Here is a 14,406-nt window from a genome sequence, read left to right as displayed (position 1 = left end):
CTTCAGGTCTAGGTCTTCATTCCCGATCAGCCACACCACTGTGTTCTCTGGCTCCGCTTTGGCATGTTACTTGGTTCTCTGCTTGATAAAGCCTGAATACAGAGAAACAGAACATGGATATTTGCATCCCGCCGTAGTTGGAATATGGATGCAACTACACCGTGCCAGTGTCCATCTTGCTAGCTGCTCCAAGGTACCTGAGCAGGTCACTAAGCTATCCATAACCTTCATACCTAGCCTCTAACCAGAACATTCAGCTCTGTGCCATCCTTGACATCCCATAACAATGAGCCATATCTGACAGGCTGCAAAGCGTCCTTTCATTTCATAAATTACTCACTACATCATATGTCTAGAGAAGAGTTAATGGAATATATGTAAGATGAAGACTCTGTTGTGTAGTGCACATCTGAAAAACTGCAGACTGCTCTTCTTAATGGCCAGGTCCCTTCCCAGCCCCACATGTAACATGTTGCCTCTCACACAGCAGAAAAGACCAGCTTCTCCTTACTTCATGGAACTGACAAAATGTTTCTTCTCTTCTCCATTAGTGTGATCTGTGAGCTGGTCACCTGGGTACATTTCAAGGCAATGCCATTTCTCTCAGACTCCTGAACAGCCAGAAATAGCTGATGTGCCATCTGTTTCCAAACAATACTTTTGGAACTTGTTTTGCAAAATACAGTTTCCATTAATCTTTTATTTTAGCCAGTTAAGCCATGCTTTGAAACAAACCTGATAAAGGTAATAGGTTTGTTTAGCACTTCTGGGCCACTGAGTTTTCTTCTTCTCTCTTTTTTCCCCATTAATTTTCAGAGGTCCTTGATGTTTCAGTTGCTCCTGGTCAATTGTTGTGCCCAACTGTGTTTCTAGAGAGAGAGGATTTCTTCAGGCTTTGCAGTAGAAAGGAAGTGTAGACATCACAAGCAAAATCACTAAATGGCATAAGGAAAGCTTTGGAGTATATTTCATCAAAGAGATACCTAACCCAGAGGACCAGTAGAAGCATTTCACCAAGTGTTTCTTTTCCCAAGATTTGAGAGGTCAGTTCTCTGGATCGCGATTAACTCACATCTTGTGGAGAAAGTTGTAAGAAGAAAGAGGAAGGGAGTCAGTCAGGTTGCTGTGGGTAATCCCTTTCAACCTGGTGTTTTACAAGTATTGTCAGTCATCTTGAATGTGATCCCTTGTCCACCTATATCCCTTGTCAGAAATCTCTCTTACCTGGCTGTGAGCCATGGTCAAAAGTTCACCACCCTGAAACTATGGCCCAAATGAATCATAGAAGGTATTGAATCAAGGAACTCAAGACTTGTGCTCTAGACCCTTCACCAGCTTTTCTGTCCTTCTTTGGACACACCTCAGCACCTCAATGTTGTTCTTGTAGTGAGGGGTCCAAAACTGAACACGGTATTTGAGGTGCGGCCTCAACAGTGCCAAGTACAGAGGCACAATCTCTTCACTGCTGGCCACACTATTTCTAATACAAGCCAGGATGCTGTTGGCCTTCTTGGTCATCTGGGCACACTGCTGGCTGTCAACCAACGCTCCCAGGTCCTTTCCCTCCAGGCAGCTTTCCAGCCACTCGTCCCCAAGCCTGTACAGCTGAATGAGGTTGTTATAACCCAAGTGCAGGACCCAGTACTTAGCCTTTTTGAATGTCTATGCTGGTTTTGGCTGGAACAGCGTTAATTTTCTCCACAGTAGTTAGTATGGGGCTATGTTTTGGATTTATGCTGAAAGCAGTGTTGATGTTTTCGTTATTGCTGAGCGGTGCTTACACAGCGTCAAGGCCTGTTCTGCTTCTCACAACACCTGCCAACAGAGAGGCTGGGGGCGCACAAGGAGTTGGGAGTGGACACAGGCAGGACAGCTGACCCCAACTGACCAAAGGGATATCCCATACCATATGACCTTGTGCTCAGCATAGACAGGTGGTGGAAGAAGAAGGGGGATGTTCAGAGTGATGGCCTTTGGCTTCCCAAGTAACAGTTACGTGTGATGGAGCCCGGCTTTCCTGGAGATGGCTGAACTGCTTGCTGATGGGAAGTGGTGAATAAATTCCTTGTTTTGATTTGCTTGTGCACACAGATTTTGCCTTACCTATTCAACTGTCTTTATATCAGCCCATGAGTTTTCTCACTTTTACCTTTTCAGTTGTGTTCCTCATCCCACCAGAGGGGTAGTGAGCGAGCACCTATGTGGGGCCAAGCTGCCAAATGGGGTTAAACCATGACAACTTCATACAATTGGCCTTGGCCCATCAGTCCAGCCTGTCCACATCCCGCTGCAGACCCTTCCTACCCTCAAGCATATCAACACACCCCCCACAACTTGGTGCGATGTGTAAACTTACTGAGGGTGCACTTGATTTCCTCATCCAGATGGTTGATAGAGATATTAAACAGAACTGGCCCCAATACTGAGCCCTGGGAAACATCACTAGTGACAAGCCACCAACTGGATTTAACTCCATTCACCGCCACTCTTTAGGCCTAGCCATCCAGGCATTTTTTTTATCCTACGAAGAGTGGGTAAATGAACATAGCATTGCCTTCAAGGAAGGAGAATTCAGCCTCAGGTAGAGTAACCATATTCGCCCAAGGGTCAACGGTGGAGTAAAGGATGAGAAATCTTTTGTCTCATGAGCTTCTTGTCTCTCTCTCTCTTTTCATTTATCAAGCCTGATTGTGGACTTGGTTGAACTTCCTCACTGCAGCAGTTTGGGTGCCCAGGGTGCAACAAGGTGCCTGTGGAGGCTGCAGTTCTGACTGGCATGGCCCCACACTTGAGGGCCCTGAACACACAGGCTCCTAAGCAGGGTGACTCAGAGCAGTCAGACAGTCGATGCCTAGGCTGGCAGGTAGTGTAGGAAAGTGAAGGCCACCAGAGTAGCTACTGTACCCAGGTCTGTCCCTCCTTGTCCTGGTTTTGTCTAGGATAGAGTTAATTTTCTTCTTAGTAGCTGGTACAGAGCTGTGTTTTGGATTCAGTATGAGAATAATGTTGATAACACACTGATGTTTTAATTATTGCTAAGTAGTGCTTATGGTAAGTCAAGGACTTTCATTTTCCATGCTCTGCCAGTGAGGAGTTGCACAAGAAGCTGGAAGGGAACAAAGCCAGGACAGCTGACCCAAACTAGCCAAAGGGATATTCCATACCATAGAACATCATGCTCAGTATATAAACTGGGGGGAGTTGACCAGGAGGGGTTGATCACTGGGGACTGGCTGGGCAACAGTCAGCAGGTGTGAGAAATTGTATTGTGCATCACTTGGGTTTTTTCCCCCTTGAGTTGTATTCCCCCCTCTTTCTCTTCTTCATTACAATTATTATTATTGTTGTTATTATTATTATTTTAACTTTATTTCGATTATTAAATTGTTATTACCTCAGCCGTGGGTTTTACCTTTTTTCCAGTTCTCCTCCCCATCCCCCAGGTGGGGGTGAAGTGTGTGTCAGTGAGCAGCTGCAGGGTGCTTAGATGCTGTCTGGGGTTAAACCACAATACTGCTGAAGCATGGGCTGCCTGGATGACAAACAACTTTACATTCAGGTTGGTGTCAAGAATGGTAGTGACTTACCTTAAGTCCATACACATTACCAATGTTAAAGGGAGTTTAAAAGGCTATTTAAATACAGAATATTTAATCACTGAATTAGTTACTTGGATAATGCTGTTCTGAAATTTAATGCGCATCTCAAAATCTTTTTTGTACTTATTTTGTACTTTCTAATCTTCAAAATTTTATAAAATCAGAAAGTATGCTTAGAGTGCTGGAAATTGCCAGGGAAAAGTGATACAGATAGCACTGCTGTTAAAGCAGATCTCAACGAAATACATTGCAATTTATTTAGAGGCAAAAAAATATTAAATCTCACCAGATACATGGGGGTTTTTTTACCTTGTCTACTCCTCCGGTTGTAGCTATGTCACAGAGCAGAGCAAGAAGAATAAAAGCCACTCCCCTAATAAGAACTCAAGGAACTCCAATGCACAAGGCACAAAAATAATAATAGTAATAATAAAAAAAAAATCTGTTCCTTTACATTGTCTCACACCTTTATCTCCAGCTAATTGGTGCTTCACTCTATGTACATTATCAAATATTTGTCCATCAGGCAACTTTGCTTAAGCCAGAGTTTCCTCCCAGACTTTGAAGCAGTGAATAATGAGGTTCACATCAGCCAGAAGGATCCTTCAATCCCCTCTCATTACTGCTAGCACTGCAGCTTGCTGTGCTGTGAAGAGAAGATTTGTTTCATCACAGTCTTGCCAGGGTGGTCCAAATAGTTGTTAAAGTTCTCCTTCTTAAGGTAAACAACTCTCCTAGTGCCTGGAGTGACACTGTGTTTAGCTGAGGATGAAAGAGCAAACCAGGTCCCATCCTTATACTCCCCCTCAAGAGCATTCCTTGCTTCGTTACCAGTCACTTTGCAGGGCTCCTTCAGGCAGCAGGAGCCCAGAGCTTACTGCCCGGCCCTACAGGCACAGTTTTCCTGGCACGGCTTTATCATAAATTCCCCAGTGAGGGATGCATTTTCACTGGAGCAAGCAGCATTTTTGAAAAAGACGAAGTTAGTTTTCTTTTGATAGGTAAATCTCTCCAACTGGAATGCTGTCTTAACCTTGGAATGGAGTGTGATTGATGTGGCAATGTGCCTTTAGAAGTTGAGCTTTAAATTAACTCAGGAAACCTATATATACCACTGATAATCATGTGTATTAGATACTGTTTACATTGGTACAAACTAAACCCAAATAAATCCTATTAAAGCTACTGCAAGAGTTTCCAGATGAGGATTTACATCAGTTTACTTTTTTGAACAATTGCAAAAATATAAACCATATAAGCTGGTAACATTCCTGTTTACACAAAACACTTAAACATGTAAAAGAGGTATCTGTAATCTATTGTCAACTAAACCAATAAAAAATATTGCTGTCGTTTACACAGATTTGCTTTTAGTCAGGTTTTACTGTGTCTAGTGGGTGTGTGTGGCAAGGTTTTGGTAGCAGGGGGGCTACAGAGGTGGCTTCTGTGAGAAATTTCTGGAAGCTTCCCCTATGCCCAATGGAGCCAATGCCAGCCGGATCCAAGATGGACCCACCGCTGGCCAAGGCTGAGCCCATCAGCAGTAGTAGTGCCTCTGGGATAATGTATTTAAGAAAGTTGGGGCGGGGGGTGGGGTGGGGGTGGTGGAAGTCGTGGGAACGTCTGTGCAGCAAATTGCAACTGTGAGAAGGAGAAGTGAGAATATGTGAGAGAAACAGCTCTGCAGACACCCAGGAGTGCAGAGGGAGGGGCGGGAGGTGCTCCAGGTGCCAGAGCAGAGGTTCCCCTGCAGCCCGTGGTGAAGACCATGGTGAGACAGGCTGTCCCCCTGCAGCCCATGGAGGACCCCACGCTAGATCAGGTGGATGTCTAGAGGAGATGTGACCCCATGAGAAGCCCGTGCTGAAGCAGGTTTCCTGTCAGGACTTGTGGCCCCGTGGGGCACCCATACTGGAGCAGTTCATGAAGAACAGCAGCAGGTGGGAAGGACTCACGTTGGAGAATTTTGCAAAGAACTGTCTCCTGTGGGAGGGACCCCATGGTGGAGCAGGGGAAGAGTGAGGAGGAAGGAGCAGCAGAGACAATTGGTGATGAACTGACCATAACCCCCATTCCCTGTCCCTCTGTGCCACTCATGGAGGGCAGATAGAGAATCTGGAAGTGAATTTGAGCCCAGGAAGAAGGGAGGGGTGGGGGGATGATATTTTTAAGTTTTGGTTTTATTTCTTATTACCCTACTCTGATTTGATTGGTAATAAATAAAACTGATTTCCCTAAGTCTTTTTTGTCTATGGCAGTAATCGCTGAGTGATCGCCCTGTCCTTATATCAACCCACAAGTCTTTTTTTGTATTTTCTTTCCCCTGTCCACTTGAGGGGGGAAGTAACATAATGGCTTTGGTGGGCATTTAGTATCCAGCCAGGGTCAACCCACCACACAATGCCACCAGAACCTTGCTTGCTAAGCAAAGAGGAAGATGACAGTTGGGGAAAAAAAGCAGAGTGATTCTAGCTTTCCTAGAATATACCAGCAGCTATCTTTTCACTTGTACTGGACTGAAAATTATTGTCGATACATATTTCAAGGGACATTTCACAAAATATTGTATAGCCTGAAAGAAACTTCAGAAAGCCAGACTTCATTCCCTTAAGCAGTTGAAAAAGCAGATAGCATTTTTTATAGGGTACAATATATAATGATCAGATTCATGATAAGTTAGCCATTGAACTTTCCTTAGAGAACAAAGATAAACTACTTAATGTCGTATGAGGTTAAATTTTGCCCCACACCCTGTCAAGCTTTCAAATCAGCATTTTTTCCAAAAAATAACAAAATCAAATTGGCCCAATTCTAATGAGGATTATTTGTGGTATGAGTCTATTTGTGGTATGAGGTACTACTAAAAAAACAACCGCAACTACAATAACTGTAGCTCTTTTACAGGATCGGTTCTTGACTTTTGTCGAGCTATAACTCAGTGGAATAAAGAGCCAGCTTCACATGGGGCTGCAGTCTGACACTATGACCAGATAAAAGCCAGTGCTCTGGATGCTGACACACCATTCAAAAGATTAATTCACAGGATAGTTTACCATCAGAGGGATAGATACATGTGGCAACACTGTTACCAGAAGATCAACTTTCAGAGTAAATTTATTTTCTTTCCAACCTCAAATACAAACCTAAGAATTTGAGGTATGAATATCATTTGCAGTAAAGCTGCTTTTCATTGAAGTGACAGTGCAAAGTTTTGAAGTGAATATGAATTACACTTACTACATTTTAAGGGTTTTATGCCATTTTTTATCAAGATTATCACAAAACTTCTGTATAAATATGGCTCCAATAAGGTAACCAAGCACCCTGCCTAACTGGGTCACCTGATTGTTTCCTAATCAAGTGATAAATGAATTAGGAGCTCCTTGTGGCCACTATTTTGCTTTTAAAATTAATACTGTGAAAAGTTTTGGGGTTTTGTTTGTTTGTTGTTTTTTTTTTTTGTCCATCCCTCTGTCTCATGTGAGAGGGAGAAGATGGAAGGGGAGGGCCATGTGCTAGCACATTAAATGGAGTAATATCCCTTTGTGTACAAGGCTTGTTGCTGAAGCTACAGCAGTTATTCTCTTTTCTCTCTGAACAGAGTCAAACTGCAATTTTGATTGCTCCATAATCAACCAAATGAAACTGCTTCTACAAACATTAGGAAGAAAAAAGACAAGAAGGAGTGGCTGTTCGGAAAGACCTGACCTCTAAGTACTAAGTGAAACTGTCAAGCTGAGTCTCCAGATTGGCACTGCCATTTTTTAAAGGTAGAAAATTGGCACGTGCATTTTCTGGCTGAACTTTATAAAAAGGGTTATTTACCTTTAAAAAAACAAACAAACACCAAAACCGAACAAAAACCAAAACAACAACAAAACCTAGAGCTTATCTCTACAAAGATCCAATTTCTGCTAATATTTACATACATACTTAAATTCTTTACATTGTGTTCTGAAGTCAATTGGGCTGATTTAACGTGTACTGATGAATGTGTGTCTAAGTGTTTGCAGCATACAAGCGTTTATCAGTAGAAAAAGACACATTTGAGAATAGTTCTCATGAATCATATAGATCTGCTTAAGTTATTGTTTGGGAAAGGCATTATACTGTTCATTTCAAGATACTCTTTCTCTTAGTTACAGTTCCAGGCATACTGTCTTTATTAGAATAGCAGCAAGTGGAGGCGCTATCAAGATAGGTAATTTCTGAAATGTCGCTTAGGTAACAAGAAGGCTAAACAATCTTCTACAGTTTAAGTTACTTATTATTCCATTGTCTCTTATGGGGGAAAAAAAGCACACAGTTTACCCTTTCCCATCCCCAGATATGCAAGCTTCATAACTCTCTAAATGCTCAGACTTACTAATCATTTGGATTTCTAGCTCCCTGAAGTTTAATGGTACCAGATATGACAGTCTAGTATCTTTTATTTTGCATAACTTCCAGTACTTTGTGGATGAGACAGCAATGGGAAGAGGAATGTTTTTATTCAGTTTAGTCACGTGAGCACTGTGATGCAAACTGTGAAGATTACTTCAGGCTTCATTACACTTGAATCCCACTTCATGAGGCACGTATTCCCATGGAGGAAGAGAGACTGGGTGTTTCCTTCCTCTCTGTGTTGCTCTGAGATGCCTCATCACCAGAATGACAGTCAATCACAAGAGTGTTGCAGGGCAGTCAGTCTCCACTTTGTCTGCTAACCAGGCTGGCTGGCACTTGCCAGTCACAAGTGGTGTTCCCCAGGGCTCAGCATTGTGGCCAGTTCTGTTTAACATCTTTATCAATGATCTGGACCAGTGGACTGAGCACGGCCTCAGTAAGTTTGCAGACGACACCGAGTTGGAGGGAGTCTTGATCTGCTTGAGGGCAGGAAGGCTCTGCAGAGGGATCTGGACAGGCTGAACAGATTAGCCAAGTAAAATTGTATGAGGTTCAACAAGGCTCAGTGCCGGGTCCTGCACTTGGGTCACAACAACCCTGTACAACACTACAGGCTTGGTGAAGAGTGGCTGGAAAGCTGCCTGGTGGGAAAGGAGCTGGGGGTGCCGGTTCATGGCCAGTTGAACATGAGCCAGCAGTGTGCCCAGGTGGCCAAGTAGGCCAACAGCATCCTGGCTTGTATCCAAAATAGCAGCCAGCGTGACTAGGGAAGTGATTGTCCCCCTGTACTCGGCACTGGTGAGACAGCATCTCAAACACTGTGTTCAGTTTGGGCCTCTCACTTCAAGAGGGATGTTGAGGTGCTGGAGCGTGTCCAGAGAAGGACAACAAAGCTGATGAAGGGTCTGGAGCACAAGTCTCATGAGAAGCGGCTGAAGGAACTGGAGTTGTTTAGCCTGGAGAAAAGGAGGCTCAGGGAGGATCTTATTGATCTCTACAACCACCTGAAAGGAGGCTGTAGGCAGGTAGGGGTAGGTCTCTCCTTCCAGATAGCTAGCAACAGGATGAGAAGAAAAAGCCTCAAGTTGCACCAAGGGAGATTTAGACTGAGTCTTAGGAAATACTTCTTCACTGAAAGAATAGTCAAGCATTGGAACAGGCTGCTCAGACAGTTGGTGAAATCACCATCCCTGTAGATATTTAAAAAGTATGTAGATGCATTGCTTAGCAACATGGTTTAGCGGTGGACTTGACAGTCCTGGGTTATTGATTGGACTTGATGGTCTCAAAGGTCTTTTCCAACCTAAATGATTCTATGACTCTATGATTCTAAAGCAATGCCTCAGAACCAGAGTATTAGGATGTGTGACATTGCAAGTGCAAAAAGGACAGAGGGATAAAATCCCGTGCCAGAGGTGCTCAGAGTTAATGCAGAGCTACTTGATTTAGCCATGGACCCTCTGCAACAGCATGTGCACCTTACACTGTTCCAGGCTGAGATCAGCATTTCCAGATGTATAGGGAAGGAACAAACATTGTGTGTTAATTCCACATGTTCTTCTCTTATAGGAGTGGGAGGTATTCCTCTTTTTATATATTCCTCTTGCAGGGTTAGCCAGATGTCTTTGGTGGCCATAGGCAAAACATCTCAGAAAATGTCCTAATACACTATATTTTTATGGCCACAAAGACCAGAAAGTATTGTTTTCACTTTCCGCGGAAGATGTGAACTATGTATGAAATGATGGTATAGCTCAATGTTTCTTGGAAAAGGTTTGGGCAATTTGAAGTTTAGATTTCCCACACTTGCAGAAACTAAAACCTTACATACCCTTTGTGCTTTTGAGTAGCATTGGCCTCCTGCAGAAAACTCACATTTTGAATGAATTACTAATAGCTATAAAAATTAAGCAGAATTTGGACGTAAAATACTTGCATGCTTTGTAAAAGGATTTTATGAGTTTTAAAGTTTAACATTAAGTTCAGCGTTAAAGTTTAGCATCAGATAGTGTTTAGCCTTTTTGCCTAGTTTTTGTCTGCAGTTGCAATTGTCATAGGCTCTCATCACTTGTTTTGGATGAGGTTAAAATGCTGACTGCAGAACAGTATTCTTTTCAGGAAAAAAAAAAATGAAGGAGGTTGCAATATTCTGAGAAGCTCTTCACTGCTGACGATATACTACATAAGCTTATATAAAACAAAAACAGGACTGCAGATAACAAGGTGTCTTCCACAGATCACTAGCTGGCCATTACTATCCTGTAAGAGTGATCCATTGCTTCACTAGGAAACAAACAGAAGTTAACTGTATCAATTGCACAGTATGTATCCTCTGAAATAATATAACTTGAGTGTCTGAAATGAAACATGCCACATAATTTCCCACTTATCTCACATTCTTTATCACATGGCTACTCTTGAAATGTTAATTTCCATTTAACCACCTATTACCTCACAGTAGTGTGTAGCAGGTAAGTTTTTAGCATGCTGAATAATCCAAACTCTCTTTAGTAAGTATAGCACACTTTTTCTTACTGCTTGCATGAATTGTTTACTAATTCAAGATACTAATACTAATTCTAATTTATAAAATCTAGAAAGTATAGTTTGCCTATACTTATTTTGGTTATACTTACAAGCAATTTTGCAGGAAACCCAAATGCTGCAATTGCAGGATGGAAAATGGCTCCATTCGCTTATGTTATTAGGAAATGCTATGATAGGAGACAGAAAAATAACAAAAAAAAAGTGTTAATAGGTGCTAATATATGTTAATAAATCAGCAGAAGCATGACATAAGTATTAGACCTGAGGGGGTAAGTTGCAGAAGTATCACTGACATATTTTAATTTTCTAGGAACTTGTTTAGTAGTTGAAGTTGCTTAGCATTTAGACAGTACTTCTATGAATTAGTCAAATGAATCATGCTAAAGTTTTTAATACTCCATACTCCATGAGAAAATGAGGATCTAGCAAAACTGAAGAAACCTCTTGATTCATTCAGGAAGGAAAGACTGTAAGATATGGGACAGAAATTCTGTTTTAAATAATTGAAAAAGGCAATTTATTTTTTTTACAAAAACAGCCACCCTTCACTCATACGTTTTGAAAAAAAAGCTTGAACTTGTTCCATTTGGATACCTAATATATACTGTTATTTCCAAAAAAAGTGGAAGTAAAACAAAGCTATGTTGAAGACCCACTAGTATCTGGAAGATTTGTAAACAAATGACACGGAGGCAGAAGTGCTCCCTCACTTAGGTTATTCACACTCCAAAAAAAAAATAAGGAAAAGTTACTGCTTCAATCAGTACAATAATCCAAAAGTTTCTATTCTTTAATTTTCAAAGCCTGAACAGAGATGAAGGAGTGACGCACTATTTCCTTTCTAGTTTGACTATCCTAAGCCAAGAATTTAAGTAACTGATTTTTCAGATGCTACAAAACCCAGTCTTTTTACTAAAGTCACTAGGAAGTTCAGTTGCTAAAGTTTTCTGCTGCAATTCACCCCTTAAGGAAATTTCATTTTTGGCCCTGTGGCTACATTAAATAGCTCTTCAGCTGGAATTCATCATGAATACCTCTTTCTCAGGTCTCTATGAAAAATAAGTATGTTCACTCTAAAAGGTAGTTTACTTAGTTGCACTCTAACATTTTTTAAAAAAAAAAAGTTTTGGAGTTAATGCAGTCAGTGGAATAGTTCTATTGATTTTAAATTAGAGCAAAATTTTTGAGGAATAATGAAACACAAGGGGAGAATTTTGCTGTTGTTTTAATCTATTCACATGTCATCATAACTTTAAATTTGCATTTGTTTGATCTCGTATACAATATTTCAGAAGAAATTAACATACTACTATTACTGTCACAATTTTATTGCCTTGTGAGTTTTGTTTCTTCCGTTTACTTTTGAACCAGTGAGCATAAAACAACATATTTCATCTTTTCTGTATACCCAAAGCAAGTGGAATAGGTGAATGATTAAGGTTATTTTTTTAAAAGCTTAGCTTATTTTCTAAGGAAACAGTACATAATTTAGAAAATTTTGCATGAACACTGTATTCTCGGCTTATGCAAAGCAGTTTGGGTTTTATTGCTTTCTGCAATCAGTGTTAGGGTATTTTTCTTATTATTTATATTATTTTAATGCATGGTGTGAAACTGACAAAAAAGCTCATAATCTACCCTAGAGTTATTTAGCTTTAAACAATGGTAAGAAAGAGAGTGAAGAAGTGTGTAACAGTGACATACTATTTTCCACTTGGGCACTGTTTTTCTGGATTCACCATTCTCTTGTGATTTCCCTGTGATTAAAAATAATAATAATAATAATGATAAAAAAATCCTGTTTCAGTTCTGTTAGGTTTATGTGAAAATACATTAAATACATTTCTGGTAAAAATTGTCCAATTTTCCTGATGAAATGGACAAGCTTTTTTTTTTTTTTTTTTTTTTTTTTATATATATATAACAAATGTCAGAATCTTCTATTGAGCTTTCTTAAGGTTCTTCAAGGGAAAACTGCATGAAATGTAACACTAGGTTTCTGCACATTAATTCTCAAAAGGACTACTACAAAAATTTTAATCATTCTTAAAAGTCTGTATACTAAACAATAAATGGTGAGCATGACCAGCAAATGAAGGTACTGTGAAACTTACCCATATAAATATTTATATGCATTCATTTACTTCTTACTAGGGAAGTGGAGAAAGTCTCATGGAGTGTATGATACATGAAAGCTGATTCGTGTTTTCCAATCATTGCTGAGTATCTGTCAGAAGACTGAAAGAGGAGAAAGAAAAAAGTGCTAGTGGAAAGGAGAATGAGGAATTATAACAAGAATTCTTTTTCATTTTATTCTCCAGATAAGATTCAGTAGAAGTGTATGTCTTCCAAAAAATGCAAGAAGAAGGAGCCAGGAAACAGACTGGTCAGCCTTACCTCCATCCCTGAAAAAGTGATGGAACAGCTCATCCTGGAGGTCACCTCAAAGCATGTGGAAGAAACAAAGGTCATCAGGATGTGGGAAAATCTCCTTGAGGGGTGGGATTAGAGTAAAATTGGGTCCTAATAGAAGCATAGTATTACAGAAAGCTTTTAAGGTAAAATACAGCTATTGCCTTCAGGATGGTTGGAACGCATGGAATCTACATCACCACAGTTCTCTAAGCAACACATCCTGCCAGCTCAGCACATGCTGATAGGAGTGATGGAGGATGAAGCAGAGTGGAGACCCTGTGGCCATGCTCTGTCATGCTCCTTGATGTGAATGGGAACTTGATGACACCACACAGCCAATAAGCTGCATACCAGTTGTCACGCAAAGAATCCATTAGATGTCTGTGGCTGAGCCAATCATTGTGGTGAAATGTGTGTGAGGAAATTATTTCCTCAGATGAAATAATCTTCTTGTAATACTAACACACACCTCCATCTCAAAGTCCTCTGCCTCCAAAGTACTACTACACCTCACTGGGCACACGATACCAGTTAGTAACAACAATATGTATGACTAGAGTCACTCAAGCTCCACCTAAATGTGATGGAAATGGACTAGTCCTGGACAGGGCAGGGGGAATTGTTGTCTAAACTCCTGGATTACCCAACTCTGATTTGGTGTTCACAAAGCTAGGCCAATCTGACTCACTCTAAAGTTGTTATGAATGAAGGGAGTTCTGATCAAGGGAGTCAGCCTTGGGGAGCATGAGAACAGGTAGTAAAAAGAACACCATTGTCTAAGTTACACAGAAAGAAGCCTTCAAGTGAGGAAAGTTCTGGCTATGAGAGGAAACAGGATGATAAGGTGTTGCAATCCACTGACATCAACAGAAAATTAGTTGAAAATAGGACAAAGATCATAGTGGTAGTGGGAGATCATGACTTCCAGCTTAAATAGCCCGCCCCAAAAGAGGGCAAAACCTCGCCTGAGGAGCATGTGTAGTTAGCAGAGAACTTTAGCAGTGCTATCTGAGGATGTGTGCTAATTTGCATTAGAAGCGAGAAACTTGTAACCAATCCTATGTATGATGAATGAATATGCAATGTACTATGAAGTATAAAAAGTGGACAGATGAGAGAAGAAGAAAGGGGAAGATTCCATCATAACTTCTGGGATCATTTGACTGGCTGAGCCTGTCTTCTTCCCCCACAGGGATGCCTGTTGGGTAAGAACTTTGACTTATGCATGCTAAATAACTAATTCCTTTCTAGCTGTCATTAGTAATTAAGGTTTTGGTTGTATATAGTTTGGTAGTATATCATTTCAAGCTTGTTTTTGCAGACAGTCCCTATAAGAGGCAATCACAAATCTTAATTTGTCACAATTTTATAATAAAGAGTGTTATTCTGTGAACTGTGTGAGTTCTTTGAGGGTGCTAACAGTTGCCGGCAGTGGATAATGCATTTAAACAAAGTGGAA

The 14,406-nt window shown here is 40.8% G+C and overlaps 1 long non-coding RNA gene across 1 annotated transcript; it reads left to right on the top strand.

Annotated features, from left to right (window-relative positions):
- The first annotated feature begins 1,667 nt into the window (after positions 1 to 1,667).
- LOC119143384 lies at positions 1,668 to 13,944 on the top strand. The gene is made up of 3 exons (XR_005102689.1): positions 1,668 to 1,753; positions 6,643 to 6,646; positions 13,934 to 13,944. It is a non-coding gene; the product is annotated as an uncharacterized LOC119143384 (long non-coding RNA).
- The last annotated feature ends 462 nt before the right edge of the window (positions 13,945 to 14,406 follow it).

This window comes from Falco rusticolus, chromosome 2, assembly GCF_015220075.1.
Source record: "Falco rusticolus isolate bFalRus1 chromosome 2, bFalRus1.pri, whole genome shotgun sequence".
NCBI classification, from domain to species: Eukaryota; Metazoa; Chordata; class Aves; order Falconiformes; family Falconidae; genus Falco; species Falco rusticolus.
Note: the sequence above shows the minus strand (reverse complement) of the source record. Positions and strands in the feature narration are given on the sequence as shown.